Consider the following 15775-nt stretch of genomic DNA (forward strand, 5'->3'; position numbering starts at 1 on the left):
TGGAAACTTAACCTGTAGTTAGGAGAGAACAATGCTGTAGTCAAGAGAATGATGCCAACAAGAAAGTAATCCACAAATAAAGAATCCCAGAAAGGCACAGAATGAGGCAGAGTTATGAGTGGGACTAAAATCAGGAGGATGATGAAACTTTTCATAAGGAACAACTACACACTGGACATTCTTTCCAACTCTCCCACTAACACTCATTCCGGCAGGAGAAAAGCAGTTACTCTCTGGTAAAAACTGGATCTGACAGATTTGACTTAGAAACTAAAGACACTGAATGTGAGGATAAGATACTGTACTGAAAACAAGAAGCATAAATACAAGTTTACTTACTAAGCAGTGAGATCACCCCCGACTCCCAAGCTTTCTTCTCTTACTCAAGTGTCAGACCAGCCTTTTACTGCCTAGGCAGGAGATAATGATTCCTCTTTGTGAAGAAAAATCAGTCCAAAAGAAAAGACTATAAGTTTTAAGAGTCAAGAGATATCTCAATAATATAAATCTTGCTTTCAACTAACAGTCCTAGAGTGCAATTCATATGCACAGAGAGTCCACTAAAATTTTCTGCATTAACTAAACATTTGAGGAACAACTGGGACATGATTCTATCATGAATAAAACAGAAACCAAATCAGATAAAAAAAAAACTATACAGTACACAAATAAACTGTTTTTTAAAAAATTAAAATTGATACCTTCAGCAAGATGAGATGAAACTGTATCCATAAAACAAGAATAGGGGATACATAAAGGAAAACCTAGAAAATAAGAAAAAAACTTTTGAAAAATTTAAATGAGAGCAGAAACTTTAAAATATATATATAATAGTTAAGGCTGAAAATAAAGCTGAGGAAATCACCCAGACCCTAGAAACTTGGAAGATCAAAATCTAGGATAGCCATTATTAGACTACAGAAATTCTGGAAGACAGAAAAAAGAAGAAATTATCAAAGATATAATAAAATAAAATTTCCCATAAATTTCAAGAAAAATAAGTTACAGAGAAAAGTGAGTATAATTATAATAATCACTTTGTGGCTCAGCTATGAATAATACATAATTATAATAATGAAGACAGTGACTAACCAAAAACTGTACTATTATGGAAGAAGAAAGTTGATGGGGAGAGGGAAAGAATTAATAGAAAGCAGGTATAAAAGAGCTAAATCTTCATTCGTTTTATTAGAAAGTCAACATATAGTTGACTAAAATTGAAAAATTAAGAAATTAGCTCATAAATAACAGTGAAAAATATGGAAGTATATACCAGAAGAAACTGCTAAAGAGAATTAAAAATAGTCACCACTAGGGATAATAACCCAAGGTTGAGAAGAACTAGTCAAGGGTCAACATTTTTCATTACACACTTTACCTCATTATTTGCACTTTTAACATTAATTAAACTTATAAACTAACCTCTGTAAGAGACATTTTATAACATTAAGTAGCATAAAACAATAGAAATATTTCATTAAATATGTTAATCTCTCTATTCACTTTTTAATTCTTTTAAATTTAAGTATTTTTCTGATACAGATCCTCTTGTCCAGTTAGCAGTTTTTGTCACAGGTATGTATTATAATCTCTACTTTATAAATGCAGAAACCGAAAAATCAGAGCTGTTTGCCCAAAGATCATATGGCTAATAATAATTAAGCCAGGATTCAACTCCATCTTGATCCTATACTATCTCTGCTGTGCATGCATACTATGTTGCTTCAGTCGTGTCTGACTCTGCAAACTAACAGACTGCAGTCCACCAGGCTCCTCTGTCTGTGCAATTCTCCAGGAAAGAATACTGGAGTGGGTTGCCACGCCCTCCTCCAGGGGATCTTCCCGACCCAGGGATCGAACCCGCATCTCTTATGGCTCCTGTATCATGTTAAATAACAATAGGAATGTGTATATATTATAAAATTTTTCACTAAACGTGGCAGAACTGGATTGATTCTAACCATAATCCTGGGTGTCCAGCAGTAGCAGCCACCCCACCCACACTGGTATCAGCATTTCCACCCCTGAGGGAATTGACCCCACTCTGCCTAATGAAAACAGCAATGGTATCCCCAGCGGGAGCTGCCATGTAAGACAATGCTGACTCACCTCCACCACCCCTCTTTTCTTCTAGATTTATAACTAGACTCAAGTCCCAGCAGGTTCCTAAAAGTGAGGTACAAAGTAGGAGGTTTGCTACGTACACACCAAAAGAACTACTTGGGTTTTCAATTATAATTTATGCTTGCAGAAACTGAGGGAACGTATCTGGAAATGAGTATTTAAGGGTATGGGATAATGGTACAAGGAACATAAAGTTGAATCAGGCTGAATTTCTTAATAAGGACTCATTAAGCAAAGATTCTGCCTTTCATGTTCCAGCTGGGGCCATTAGAAAGGGCTCTAACAGTTTGGCTGGTTGGGTGAAACATCAAAAGATGACACACCATGGGCAAATTTAAAACACCCCACCCCTGGTTCCCCTTTGGTCTAATGCAGAAGGGATTCAAAGGCTTAGGAAAACTGAAATGTTAAGAGTGAGTTGTCATTTAAGACCTACTTGCCCACAGTGGGAGGATCCAGAAGAGTCTGAGAAATAAATCTGTGACAGGTGCCCCAACATCCTTGAAAAGCCTTCTGATTACTCTTCTCTTCTCTGTAAGCCAGACCTTCCACTGGGAACTGCAACCATTCAACCAGAAAACCTAAACACAATGGGAATAATTGGGTCCCAAGGTGGCAGGGGCCAACTGGCAGCATTTAGCTGCCAAAGCAAGGTGGGCATAGTCACCATAATGAACAACAGAATCAAAGCAGCAATTGGAAAAGTAGGATTCATACAGACCTACGGTGTTGGCTAATCATGGTATTGCTAGAAGTGAAATAGATAGGAAGCTTACTAACTTCTTATTTGATCTGAATAAATGAAAAGTCTAGGTCAAAGGAACAAAATTCTAATTCAGATCATAAAAAGAGAGAGTCATGGCCCCTCAATTGATCATAAACTTGAGCCAGTTTACAGACCCAGAATCCCTTAAATGAAAAGGTCAGTTCCCTGAAGAAGGACCCCAGTAGACTACTGAAAACGTATGCTGTTAATCATTCTCCTAACCTTAGTAACTACGGGCTGGGGAAAAGAAAATAATGAGACCTTCCAGGGACTGATGAACACTGCCTCTGAACTGACACTGATTCCAGCAACCCAAAACAACAGCCCTCCAGAGTAGGAGTTTACGGAGGACAGATTACCAACGGAGTTTTAGCTCAGGTCCATTCACAGTGGGCCCAGTGGGTCCCCAAATCCACTCCGTGGGTTCCCCAGTTCCAGGATACATAATTGTAACACACCTATTTAGCAGATGGCATAACTTTCACACTGTCTCCTCCCTGACCTGTGGAGTGAGCGTTATCATATGGGGAAAGGCTGAGTGGAAGCTACTAAAACTGTTTCTATCGAGGAAAACCCAGTAAATCAAAAGCAATACCACATCCCTGGGAGGACTTCAGAAATCAGGCTATCAACAAGGACTTGAAAAATGCAAGAATTGAAATTCCCACCACTCTCCATTCAATCTCCTATTTGGCCTGTGCAGAAGACAGATGGATCTTGGAGAGTGATGGATTAACAGTAAGTTTAACCAAGTGGTGATTCCAATAGCAGGAGTTTTAATAGATGTGTTTTCATTGCTTGAGTAAATTAATACAATCCCTGGGATGTAGTATGCAGCTATTGATCTAGCAAATGCCTTTTTCTCTATCCTGTTCCTAAGACCCAACAAGAGGGAGTTTGCTTTCAGCTGGTAAGACCAGTAACACATCTCCACTGTCTCACTTCAGGGGTGTATCAACTCTTCAGCCCTGTGTCACAGTATACTTCGCAGGGATCCTATTGTCTTCCCCTTCCACAAGACAATACATTGTTCCATCATACCCATGACATGACGCTAACTGTAGAGCAGCGGCAACTACTGTAGACTGATTGGTCAGACATCTGTACATCAGAAGACAAGAGCCAAATCTGACTACACTTCAGGGGTCTTTTACCTCAGTGAAATTTTTAGGGGCCACTGGTATGAGGCAGGTCTAGACATCCCTCCTGAGGTAAAGGATAGGTTGCTGCATCTGGCCCCTCCCACAACCAAGAAAGAGGCACAATGCTTAAGGGACCATGATGGATTCTGGAGGCAACACAGTCCCCATGTGGCTGTGTTACTCCAGCCCATTTATCAAGTGATCAGAAGAGCTGCCAGTTTGAGGGGGTCCCAGAATTACAGAAGGTTTACAACAGGTTTCAGCTGCTGGGTAAGTTGCTCTGCCCTGGGGCCACATGATGCAGCAGATCCCACAGTGCCTGAAAGATCACTGGCAAACAGGGATGCTGTGTGAGCCTTTGGCAGGCCCTCATGTTGAATCACAGTGCAGGACTTCAGGATGTGGGAGCAAGACCCTGCATCATCTCCAGACAATCATTCTCCCTATAAGAGACAATTTTTGGCCTGCTACTGGGCTTCAAATCAAATGCTTGACCACGGGCTACCAAGTTACCATGAGACCTGAGCTGCCCATCACAAACCGAGTGTTATCTGACCCATCGAGCCCTGAAGTTGGGCATGCACAGCAACACACTACTGTCAAATGGAAGCAGTGTGCACCTGATCAGGCTCAGCAGGCCGTGAAGGCACAGGTAAGACATACAAAGAAGCAGCCCAGATGCTCATGGTCCCACTCCTGCTATGCTGCCTCTGTTTCCTACCCCCGCCTGCACCTGCACCTATACAGTCAGTCATCAGAGGAAGAGGAGGTTTGGATCTGGTTGACAGACGGTTCTGCTAGATATACAAGGTAAGTAGACAGATTCGAGATGCCTGACTTCCTTATCCCATCTTCCATTGAAGTAAGGTTTGTCTATCACAATTATAGTGATTCCCAGATGTTAAACGTTTAAATTATAATTTTTTCTTCTAGGTGATAATAAAGGACCAGTCCCAAATAAATCCTAAAGTTTGGCCACACATTACCACTTCTGTACACTTATTGAAAATTTATCAATGTTATTTTACCAACATAAAGCTAAAGGAGGAAACCTTCACAGTCAACAGTGTGTCTGTACAGATATTTCTAAAATCTAGTGTGCTCACTTACAAACATCATTAGAATAGAAGAACTGAAGTCTGATTTTTCTCTTAATTGTGTTTACCTTCAAGGTCACTGAAGGAGTCCAGTAACCAGTTTTCCCTCAGAGAATGGAACACCATATTCCTTCCATCTCAACAGTCAAAATTATTCACACTCTAACACAAGGTCTGTTTACTCTGTTTGATACTTTTTGCTACTGTCCTAAACGCAAAACAGAAATCCAGAAAGTCTGCTGAACTAAGCTAAATTTCTCAACATATGCCACAGTTACCTAAAAGAAGGACCCAAACATTCCTTTTCAATATTTGTGTCCTCCAGATTCCCACCTACTATCTTGTTCCTTTTTACCTGAGGCAGAGAACTTGCTGTTAAGATCTCGTCTCTTTACTCGAGGGATTAGTCCACAAAGAGTTAGCTTATCTCTCCAGCCATAGAATATGGTGCTATGCTCTGTTACACTATTTTCTCTATGATGTGCATGCCTGCTTAGTCGTTCAGTCATGTCCAAATCTTTGCAACCCCGTGGAGTGTAGCCCGCCAGGCTTCTCTGCACATGGGGATTCTCTAGGCAAGAATACCAGAGTGGGTTGCCATATGTCCTCCTCCAGGGGATCTTCACAATCCAGGGATCGAACCCAGGTCTCCCGCATTGCAGGAGGATTCTTTACTGTCTGAGTCACAAGGAAAGCCCAGGAATACTGGAGTGGGCAGCCTACCCTTCTCCAGGGGATCTTCTCTAAGATGAAGAAGGGAAATCAAACTTCTGAGGAAACGGGAGAAACAACAACAAAAAAAAAGAGTAAAAGTTTTAAAACTTAGAGAACATGATATAAGTACAACCAAATTAAAACACTAGGTACATGGTGGTGCAACAAACAAGGTCCTGCCCTCACAGAGCTCACAAGGTCAAGACCTGTGCCTTAGCATTGTGGGTACTCTTGACACATGCCTGCCTCCAAAGACTCACAATCTACCAATGACACTTCACATTTAATTAGCTCTTTAGAATTTTATAAAATCCTCTCTTAGCATCCTATCTAAGCAACAACCTGTGATAGAAATGACTACCCCTCCCTTTATTCAAGAGAAAACAGATTAAGAAAAACAACATGTTTTGCAGAGTGACACAAATAGTAAGAACAGAAGCCAAGAAGCAGGTCCTCTGGCTCCAATTCTCCTTCACTAATGATCTCTGAAGAGAAGTCTGGTTTCTGTCAGGTGAATTTAGAGCCCAGTTTATAATATCTGAAATGAATTCCTCATAACTTACACATCATATCATAGCTTCACACCATCATGGCAAGCCAGTGGTCATTTGAGGAAAGCAGTCAACAACCAAAGGGACAGATTCTAAAGACTGAGGTATAACAGTAGCCCCAAGGCTCTCTTACCCTCTTTCTCCTTGAACAAAACCCCGTTTACCACTGTCCATTACAAGTCTCTCCATGCAGTCTGAATATATAACTAAACTGTCCAACAGTCTCAGAGGTCAAAAGGTATAGTTTATGGTCACAAAAAGTAGGGTACAAAAGGGTAGTTGTGGATTATCCAAACATTACTGTCAACCCAAGATCAGAGCCCACAGAGTAGCCCTAAACCAGAAAGGAGACCGTCTGGAAGGACCGACTTAACACCCACACTATGGCCACTCTAATATAAGCTCCTGTGAAGCTGTACTTGTGACTTATCTCAGCTATCCATACCACTTCATTAAACATCTATTCTCAAAGACAGGGCTCTTTTCAAGCCCAGAACCCTCAGGGTTTCCATTCCATCCACAGGATGGGTACAAGACTGTTCTGATTAGCTCTGATTCCTTTGGGGTGCTTTTAAACTTGAACTTATTTAAATTTAAACTTAAAATGTTAATCTAATTTAACTTATATTTACTTTCACCTTAAAGTTAACTCAAAATTAAATCAACAATACCCAAAAGAAAGCAAAACTATATAAAACAGTCCTTTATTTAAAAAATCCTCAACTAGAAAACTGTTAGGTAATAAAATTTTTGTTAGTGATGAGAAGATAATTTTCTATATATTTTATGATCAGTAACTCAAAATGCAGGGTCTTTCTTAGAGGAACTATTATGACCTTACACATTAGAAACTTTGGTAAAATCAATGACTTGGTGATTTGCAACTTTGTCATCTAGAACAAACCTAGCTCTGTCAGAAAGGGTCCAAACACTTGTACAAGATTACTAAGCCATCAAGCAGTGAATCAGGACTCAGACCTGGAAGTTTAGGCCCTAAATCAACCCATAGTTTTACAAGACTTCAAGTTTTCTCAGGATGATATTCAGTGTCCTATATGCCCCAGCTCCAGGCTTATCTTCCCTATTCCCCTAACATGTATTTCATACCACTACAACCAACTTGGTCTCAAACACATCTGCAATGTCTCACCTTCACCTCAGCTCCCCCTACTGGGTACTTCCTCCTCTACACCCACAACTTCCAAATCCTATCTTCAGTGTCCAAAAAGTTTTCTCTAATCTTTTTGTCCTGTGATAATCTCTCATCAGAACTACTACAACACTTACATTCACCAAGTACAGCTATAGGGTTTTTAAGGTTAAGGGATAAGAAGCTACAGCTGTTTATAAGTTCTACCCAGTATCAACCAAGTTCTACATGGGCATTTAGCTTATATCTGTCAAATGAACTTACGATGCCTTTATTATCAAAAAATAAACAATGCCTCTCATACAACTGTCCCATTTTTTTAACCTAACTTTAATTCGAAATTCCACATATGTATGTGTGTATGTAAATGCCAAACTGTGTAATACTTAGAGTAATAGCTTTTATCAGATAATAATGTTGAAATTCTCAATCTTGAAATAACCTAGGGACTTCTCTGGCAGTCCAGTGGTTAGGACTCTGCACTTTTACTAGAAGTGCATGGATTCGATCCCTGGATGCAGAACAAAGAACCCACAAGCCACATGGCACAGTCAAAAAAATAAAAGAAATAACCTAGTTTGTAAGAGGTCAGAGAATCATTTCACTTTAGCACAACTGAAGGTCAGCATATTAAAGATTCTATACAACCAATCTGAATATATATCCTGCAAAAGAAAGAACCTAGGAACAAATCTAATACTAAACATGTGCTGAAAACACTGAAGTTATCTAAATCTAAAAGATTCACCAATCACATGTGCCACCACAACAACCTTGGCAGGTTCTTCACAAACTTAGATACCATTCTTTATAGAGATTAGACTTCTCCATTAACCATAAAACAAAAGCACAGAGAGCAGATTTAAATAAAATGCAGAGGTTGCAATCTCACAGATGCTGACTCAGATCTATAAAAATATAATGGCCTAGTAGCCCTAGCACAAAGCTAACTCTACTAATGGGAGGAATCATGTGGGGAAGACCAACCAAAAAGTACTATAGAAATCTTTCCACTGAAACTTGCTTCAAAGAAAGAAGAAAGGAGGAAAGGAAAGGAGGAAGCATGTGTGCATGATAAGTCACTTCAGTCATGTCCAACTCTTTGCGACTACGGGCTGTAGCCTGCCAGGCTCCTCTGTCCACGGGACCGGCCCAGGGATCAAACCCACGTCTCTTACATTTCCTGTGCTGGCAGGTGGGTTCTTTACCACTAGTGCCACCTGGAAAGCCCCCTGATGGCTTAGACAGTCAAGAATCCGCCTGAAATGCAGGAGACCCAGGTTCACTCCCTGGGTTGGGAAGATCTAGTAGAGAAGGGAATGGCTACCAACTCCAGTATTTTTGCCTGGAGAATTCCATGGACAAAGGAGGGAGAGAGGGAGAGAAACAAAGTTCCAATATGCATACACAAATTGCACAACCTTCTTTTCATTGCAGTGGCCAAAAAATATTAAAAATAAAATCTACTTGTGAAGAGTCCTTTGAAACGGCTGCTTGATTTCATGGTCAAGTTATATGATTTGTAAGACTTGAAGATAATTCAAGTCAGTGATAAACACCAAATCACATGACCCACTTGTGAAAAAGACACCGAAATATCTGTTTGGAGTCTATACTGGCAGTGCAAATGAATGTACTTAGTCATTACTCAACATCACCACTCATAAAGCAAGCAACTGCTTCCCTTTGAATGCTCATCCTTTGTATTAGCACTCACAAAGTCACTGCTAAAAACACTAAATTAACACCTCCCACTACAAAATAATAACTTGATAAAACTTTAACCTTAACTATAAAAAATATGGTTTAAGTATCTTTTCAATTAAAATATTATTTTTACAGTGTTTATCTAGTGAGCAAAGAAAAACACATACATCTTATATAGAAACTAGGTCACAGGTTTATATGAAAGAAAGAAGAATAAAGAAAATACTCCTTTAAAGTTATCTCTAAAAAAATAAAATAAAAGTTATCTCTACTTCTGTATATCCTCATAATATTTATTAATAAATAAGGAGAACAAGTAAAAAGCAGTAGAGGCACTATTTTTCATAATGCATGATTTTTTTCACTTGAAAATCAATTAAAACACATGAAAAAAGCTTGTCTTGTATAAATGTTTTTATAAAAAACGAAAAACTACTTTTGAGCCTAAAATTTAATGAGAACTGATAAAGTATGGTTATCTTCTCTTTGAAGATTACTGAGGCCCTTGAAGATACAAACTCTGCAAAATTCCAATACAAATGCATTTTTACATGTTGATTGAAATTTCAGTGCTAGTCACTCAGTCACTCAGTCGTGTCCGACACCTTTGTGACCTCGTGGACTGTAGTCCACCAGGCTCCGCTGTCCATGGAATTCTTCAGGCAAGAATACTGGAGTAGGCAGCCATTCCTTTCTCCAAGGGATCTTCCCTACCCAGGGATCAAACCCTGGCCTTCTGCATGGCAGGCAGATTCTTTACCATCTGAACCACCAGGAAATTTCAGCTTAAATAAATCTTAGAACATCTGCTTCTACTTGAGCTTTACAAGTGACAATCCATGCTCATATCAAGTAATCCTTAGCTCCTGTTTATTTCAGAATAAGATGCAAGAGAAAGAAATAATTAAAAGATTTGTTTTCAAATATTTTTTTCTTCCTCCAGAGGGCAGTCAACCTAAGTCTCAAGTAAAGAGAGCTTTTAAAAAGTTTTTTGAAAAGTCCTTTGGTGGAAACCATCAGGTCCTGTAGGAGAGGAAAAGTATCTTTTCCTTCTACCCTCTAAGTTCTCAGCTAGATCTCTATAACAAAAGACAGATTAACAAGAGAAAAGCACACAAATTTACTTAAATTTTATGTGACTTAAATTTTATGTGACATAGGAACCTTCATAAAGAAATAAAGACCAAAACAATGGTTAAGCCTGAGTTTTTTACATGACGTTTGATGCAGAGTAGAGAGTGATGGAAAAGTATCACAGGACGAAAAGGGGTATGAGCTCAGAGCAGTAAACGGGGAAACTTAGCAAGGCCAGTTTGCTCAAACCTTTCTTTTCCTCTGGGTATAGGCAGAGCATCTCTTACACGAGATCTCATGACACGCTTCAGGGAGAAGTCAGAGAGTCCTATACCTGTCATTTCTCGAATTCCTTCATCTTAGGACAGTCAACATGCCAAGATGCCATATTTGGGGGTAGCATGTCCTAAACCTTGTCACTCTCCCATATGGAACTTCCCGAAGAAGTTTCATTCCCAGAAACTGAGTTGGTAGACTATCCCATAACCCACTGAATCAACCTCAGTCCTGGAAAATAGTCAGTCCATTCAAACAGTTGTGTCTCATTTCAGGAGGTGGTGGCATAGGTAGGAGTAAATGCCCACCTATTAGTTCTCTATACAGTATGAGCAATCAAGCATTTAACAAGGGACATTTCTATGAAAACAAACAGAAAAATACATAAAGGTTAATGGTTAGAACAAACATGACCTCAGTTTTCGAGTCCAGACGGCAGTCAGTTAAGATTTCTTGATGTTGGGCTTAAAAGTACCTTTAGATGGTACAGTGAGGACAGGCAGTAGCAATCTGATGGATTTTCCTGGCTGGCTGTTTAAAATGTCTGTGGTAAGGTCATCAAATACTCCATGAACTTTCTGAGTAGCCCACACAGCAACAGGCATGAAGGCTGCCCATACATGATCTGCTGTCGTGATTTCTCTGAAGTTTAAATCAAGTCAGCCAGACTCAGATTCCAGGCTTCAGGAAAAAGGACAGTTTTAGTTCTCAATGATTTCATGTCAGAAGGGTGGGAGAAAACTGGAAATGCTAACTTGGAAAGCTGTAGCCAAACACTGCAGGCAACTAGAAGAATTCAGGATCCAGTCCAATTAACAGGTAGATAAAACCTTAAAAACAATGAACAGAACTAGAACTTACGACTCACAAGGGTGTGCTACAGTTTCCTATTGAAACATGATTTTTCTCTTGGTAGTCACCCCCCTTTCTAGCAAAGATAATAAATGACTAATCTGTTTGCAAAATCAGCCTCATCTTGTTAAATCTGGCCTGATATTTATATAGGTGCAGCAAGAATAATGACAGACCATACAGACTCTTTTTAAGTTTGCTAGAACTTAAAATAAGGAATCTCAAATGAGACTTTTAAAAGCCTCTCAAGGCTAGGAAGTCAAAGCAGAAACTTGCCACCAGACTTCCCTTCAAACGTGCAGATTTGGCTGAATGCACCAAAAAACTGATGTTTTTGAACTGTGGTGTTGGAGAAGACTCTTGAGAGTCTCTTGGACTGCAAGGAGATCCAACCAGTCCATCCTAAGGGAAATCAGTCCTGAATATTCATTGGAAGGACTGATGCTGAAGCTGAAACTCCAATACTTTGGCCACCTGATGCGAAGAACTGACTCATCTGAAAAGACCCTGATGCTGGGAAAGATTGAAGGAAGGAAGAGAAGGGGACAACAGAGGATGAGATGGTTGGATGGTATCATCGACTCAATGGACATGAGTTTGAGTAAACTTCGGGAGTTGGTGATGGACAGGGAGGCCTGGTCTGCTGCAGTCCATGGGGTCACAAAGAGTTGGACATGACTGAGTGACTGAACTGACTGACTGAGTCTCCCTGGAGTGCCATTCGTCACTTACCTGTAATGCTGGGTACCCTGTAAGCCAGGTACCAGGCCAGTTTTTTGTTTTGTTTTTTTCCAAGAGAGTTTATAAGCATTAGTTCCATAAAGACCACCTTAGTTCCTTAAAGCTGTCTGGTCGTATTTGATTTTATACATCATTCTGAAATATAAAAGTCCACTTAAAGCCTTGGTAATACAACTGATGTTTTTATGATGTCCTATTTCAAGGAAAAGAGATTCTTATTGGACTTGCGCAAATAACTAAATTGCCATGAAAATAAAAATACTCAATAAGTTCCTGAATTCTGGAGAGATCAGGTAGGGAGAAAATAAGTTGTTTCGTCTTTGTTCACAAATGCATACTTTACCAAATTGCTGTAACTTATAGATAGCTTAAGAGAAAAGAGAAAAACAAAACATTAAAGAATAAGCAATGTTTCAAACAAATGTCATTAAAAAATTATAATCATCCTTATCAGTTGATTCAGTCTCATGTGATTAATACTTGGTCTATTTGATCTTGGATTAGCAGTTTTGTGAATCCATGAACTTCTTTATGAGTTCAGAAAATTCTTACTCCACTGGCCTGGTCTCAAAGCTATTCAAGGGATGGCATCATGGAGCTGTCTCGCTTGCAGCTGACTGTAAACAACTTCAGAGAAGCATCAGGAGTAAAACAAAACTGTCTGGGAATGACAAAAGTCTTTGAAATGACTAAATGGCTAAAAATCTGATGTGAGATCATTATAACATAATTGACAAGGAACTTTGTTTACTTCAGTGACATACAATATTTTAACATAATAACCAGAAATATATGACGGATAACATAATGCTGAACATACAAATGCTGAACATATGAACACTAAGTATTGACAAATTGCTATGAACTTTATACCATTTCTGAAATACTTATATTAATAACATATGCCCACACAAATACAGCCTAAAGAAGGCACATCATCACTTATTTGACAATGCTTCCTATGCAGCTTAATATATCAAATAAACCTAATTAGTTTAACATCTCTCCTTTAACAAGATGAGCAACAAATCTTTTGAGATTTTCTGAGGACTCTCTGGGAAACCCCAAAGTTAAAGTGATAAAGAAAAAAAAGACTTTAGTTAGAATTTGATTTGGGGAATTTTGTCAAAATGTCAAAAGGCTTGAGCAGTTGATTAAATAGGAATGAAGATGATTATAAAATAATACTTAATTATCTACTTAACCAAAGTGACAATAAAAGATCTTAAAGGCAGATACAGAAGATAATATAGTCAACAAACCCTTAGCTTTGTTAATCTTAAGTAATCAAAGATCTGAAAAAGACAACTGTGAAGTACAGGAAATCATTCTGATAAGACAGAAAAATTTGGTTCTTCAAACAGATTACTTAAAAGAAAAAGAAAAACTTTTAAACAATTTCTTAATAAGGGAAGACCAGTAATCCAAGAAAATGTTGTCATTCTAGTTACACCCAGTATACTTTTGATATTAAGGCTTATCTTTTTATTTTTAACTTAAAAATAAATCTATTCAATCTTAGAAGCTTGACCACACATAAAATTCCTTTCCCTCAAACCTTTCACATTCCTGCTTTTTTTCTATATATACACTATGCTTTTGTCCCATGCTTTTCCTCTTTCTCATTGTGGAACAGCCAGTCATTCTATTTCAGGATAAGATTACTTTCCTTTCCCTTTAACAAAAACATTCTTCATACAGTGTATATTTTTCCTTATCAGAAACACATCCTATTTTCCTTTTATACTTTGGCTACAGAAACTTTTTTTTTTCTTTGTCCTTATTATTCTTAGAAGTTTCATTAACATAATTGATAAAAATTTTTAATCCTTAGTCACTTTATTTTTCAGTGAAAACTTAGTAGAAAGCATGCATTTGTGAACTACCTACCTCATACTAACATTCTGCTGTAGTTTTGAAAATTTATAAATACGCCATTTTACAATTTCTAGAGGCATATACTTCCTCTTAGTATAGTTTTTCCATGTGGCAAAGATGTTTGCTAACAGGATGAAGTATCTTTGGCCTCTACAAAATTTAAGATCCCAAAAGAGGATAAGCTATGTTCAGCAATCAACGTTTCAGTATTTTGTCTTACATGGAAATGATCAGATATTCAATAAACGCCCATCATTTGAACATAACTTAGTATGCTCTAAGGTTTCAAGTTATCAAAAAGATTTTGGAAATTATTCTTAAGTAGACATATTATAAAGTACAATTATCACCAAAAATTTCATTTATAAACTTTCATCCTACTTACATTAACTCACTTATTCTTAACAATTATGCCTGAGTTGCTCATGAAAACTTCATGAGACATTAAACAAAGCTAGCCATCATTTTAAGTTATTTTTCTTGTTGATAAATCAAGCAAATATAAAAAATATCACAAACACAAAGAACCCAAAAAGTTAAACATGATTCCCTTTAAGTGTTCTTATTTTCAACCTGTTATGCTAGACATACATCAAGCAATTTATTTTTATTACATATTTTGCTGTTAGGCTGAACGTACAGTTTCATAATCTTAAATATCTAATATAGGCTTGTTTGACTAGTAAACCTAGGTAGAAAAAAAAGTGTACTTCTGCATTATATTTAATACTGAAAACTATGAGAACATTCTAATTTTACCAAGAATATTAAAACTAGCTTTATTTACCATAGGGTATCCTAGATAATGCAAACTTTTTTTAAAAAAAGTTTGGGTTAATTTTTTTTTAAAGTTGGGGTTAATTTCTATACTCCTGAGAATTGTAGGAATACTTAGTTTATGTAAATGTTCATTCATCTTTAAGCCAATTTGAACAGAACTTCTTTAAGGGATTTTATAAATTAATTTGGTAATATCTTCTAAAGAAAGAAAAATAGCACATATATGTAATATCCATGCATAGACATATATATATACACACAAATAAATACAAACAAAGATTTTATAACTTTTATTCTAAAATTTTAGCCACGTGTCAGTAAAACATAGTAATACAAAAATCACTGGATTTTATTCACTTTATATTTTTATTTCTGGCAAGTGGGATCAGTTGAGGTAACTTACTCAATATGAGGCTAATGTTTTTTTACCAATATTTGTGAAGACTTTTAAAATTTTCACCTACTCTGATATATACTCTGATGCAGCCTGTGAACTAAATTTTAGGCAGGTGATTGAGGAGACACTGAGCAGCTGTCTGGATGTCTCCAAAGCTCATCTGACATAAAATACTCCCTCCAATTAGCCTTTTTCCTTTTCAACCTCAGACAGTTACTCTGGGGAGGACCCTGTGTCCCCTGAGAGCAGGAGACCAGAGTTTAAGTAACTAAGGGGCTGGAATGGAAAATATCTGGCAGAGAAAAAATTAAGGGTGGAAGAGCTAGGGGCTTGAAGAGGGACCTATCAAAGGATTAAAGGAAATTGGAAGAGTGAGGTGGAAAAAGGAGGCAATAGAATCATAAGCAAAGGAAGAAAGAGGTCTCAGAGGAGTCAGTTTGAGATCTTAAGTCTCCCAAAGAAGCCAGCAAAGTTCTAAATCATCCCTCAGCAAAACTGTGCCAATCAGAAGTGAATTAGACAAAGC

At 37.9% G+C, this 15775-nt stretch overlaps 1 protein-coding gene across 3 annotated transcripts in view; it reads right to left on the reverse strand.

The window, feature by feature from the left end:
• The window catches only part of DISP1 (dispatched RND transporter family member 1), a 219321-nt gene that overhangs the window by 180126 nt on the left and 23420 nt on the right, over positions 1-15775 (reverse strand). Inside the window, exon 2 of one of the 3 annotated variants that reach the window (XM_070474472.1) lies at positions 702-764. The exons of the other annotated variants lie outside the window; for them this stretch is intronic. The gene's annotated coding sequence lies outside the window, so the exon portion shown is untranslated. The remainder of the gene's footprint in view (positions 1-701; positions 765-15775) is intronic. 3 annotated transcript variants of the gene reach the window in all.

Source organism: Odocoileus virginianus, chromosome 11 (assembly GCF_023699985.2).
Source record: "Odocoileus virginianus isolate 20LAN1187 ecotype Illinois chromosome 11, Ovbor_1.2, whole genome shotgun sequence".
Taxonomy (NCBI): Eukaryota; Metazoa; Chordata; class Mammalia; order Artiodactyla; family Cervidae; genus Odocoileus; species Odocoileus virginianus.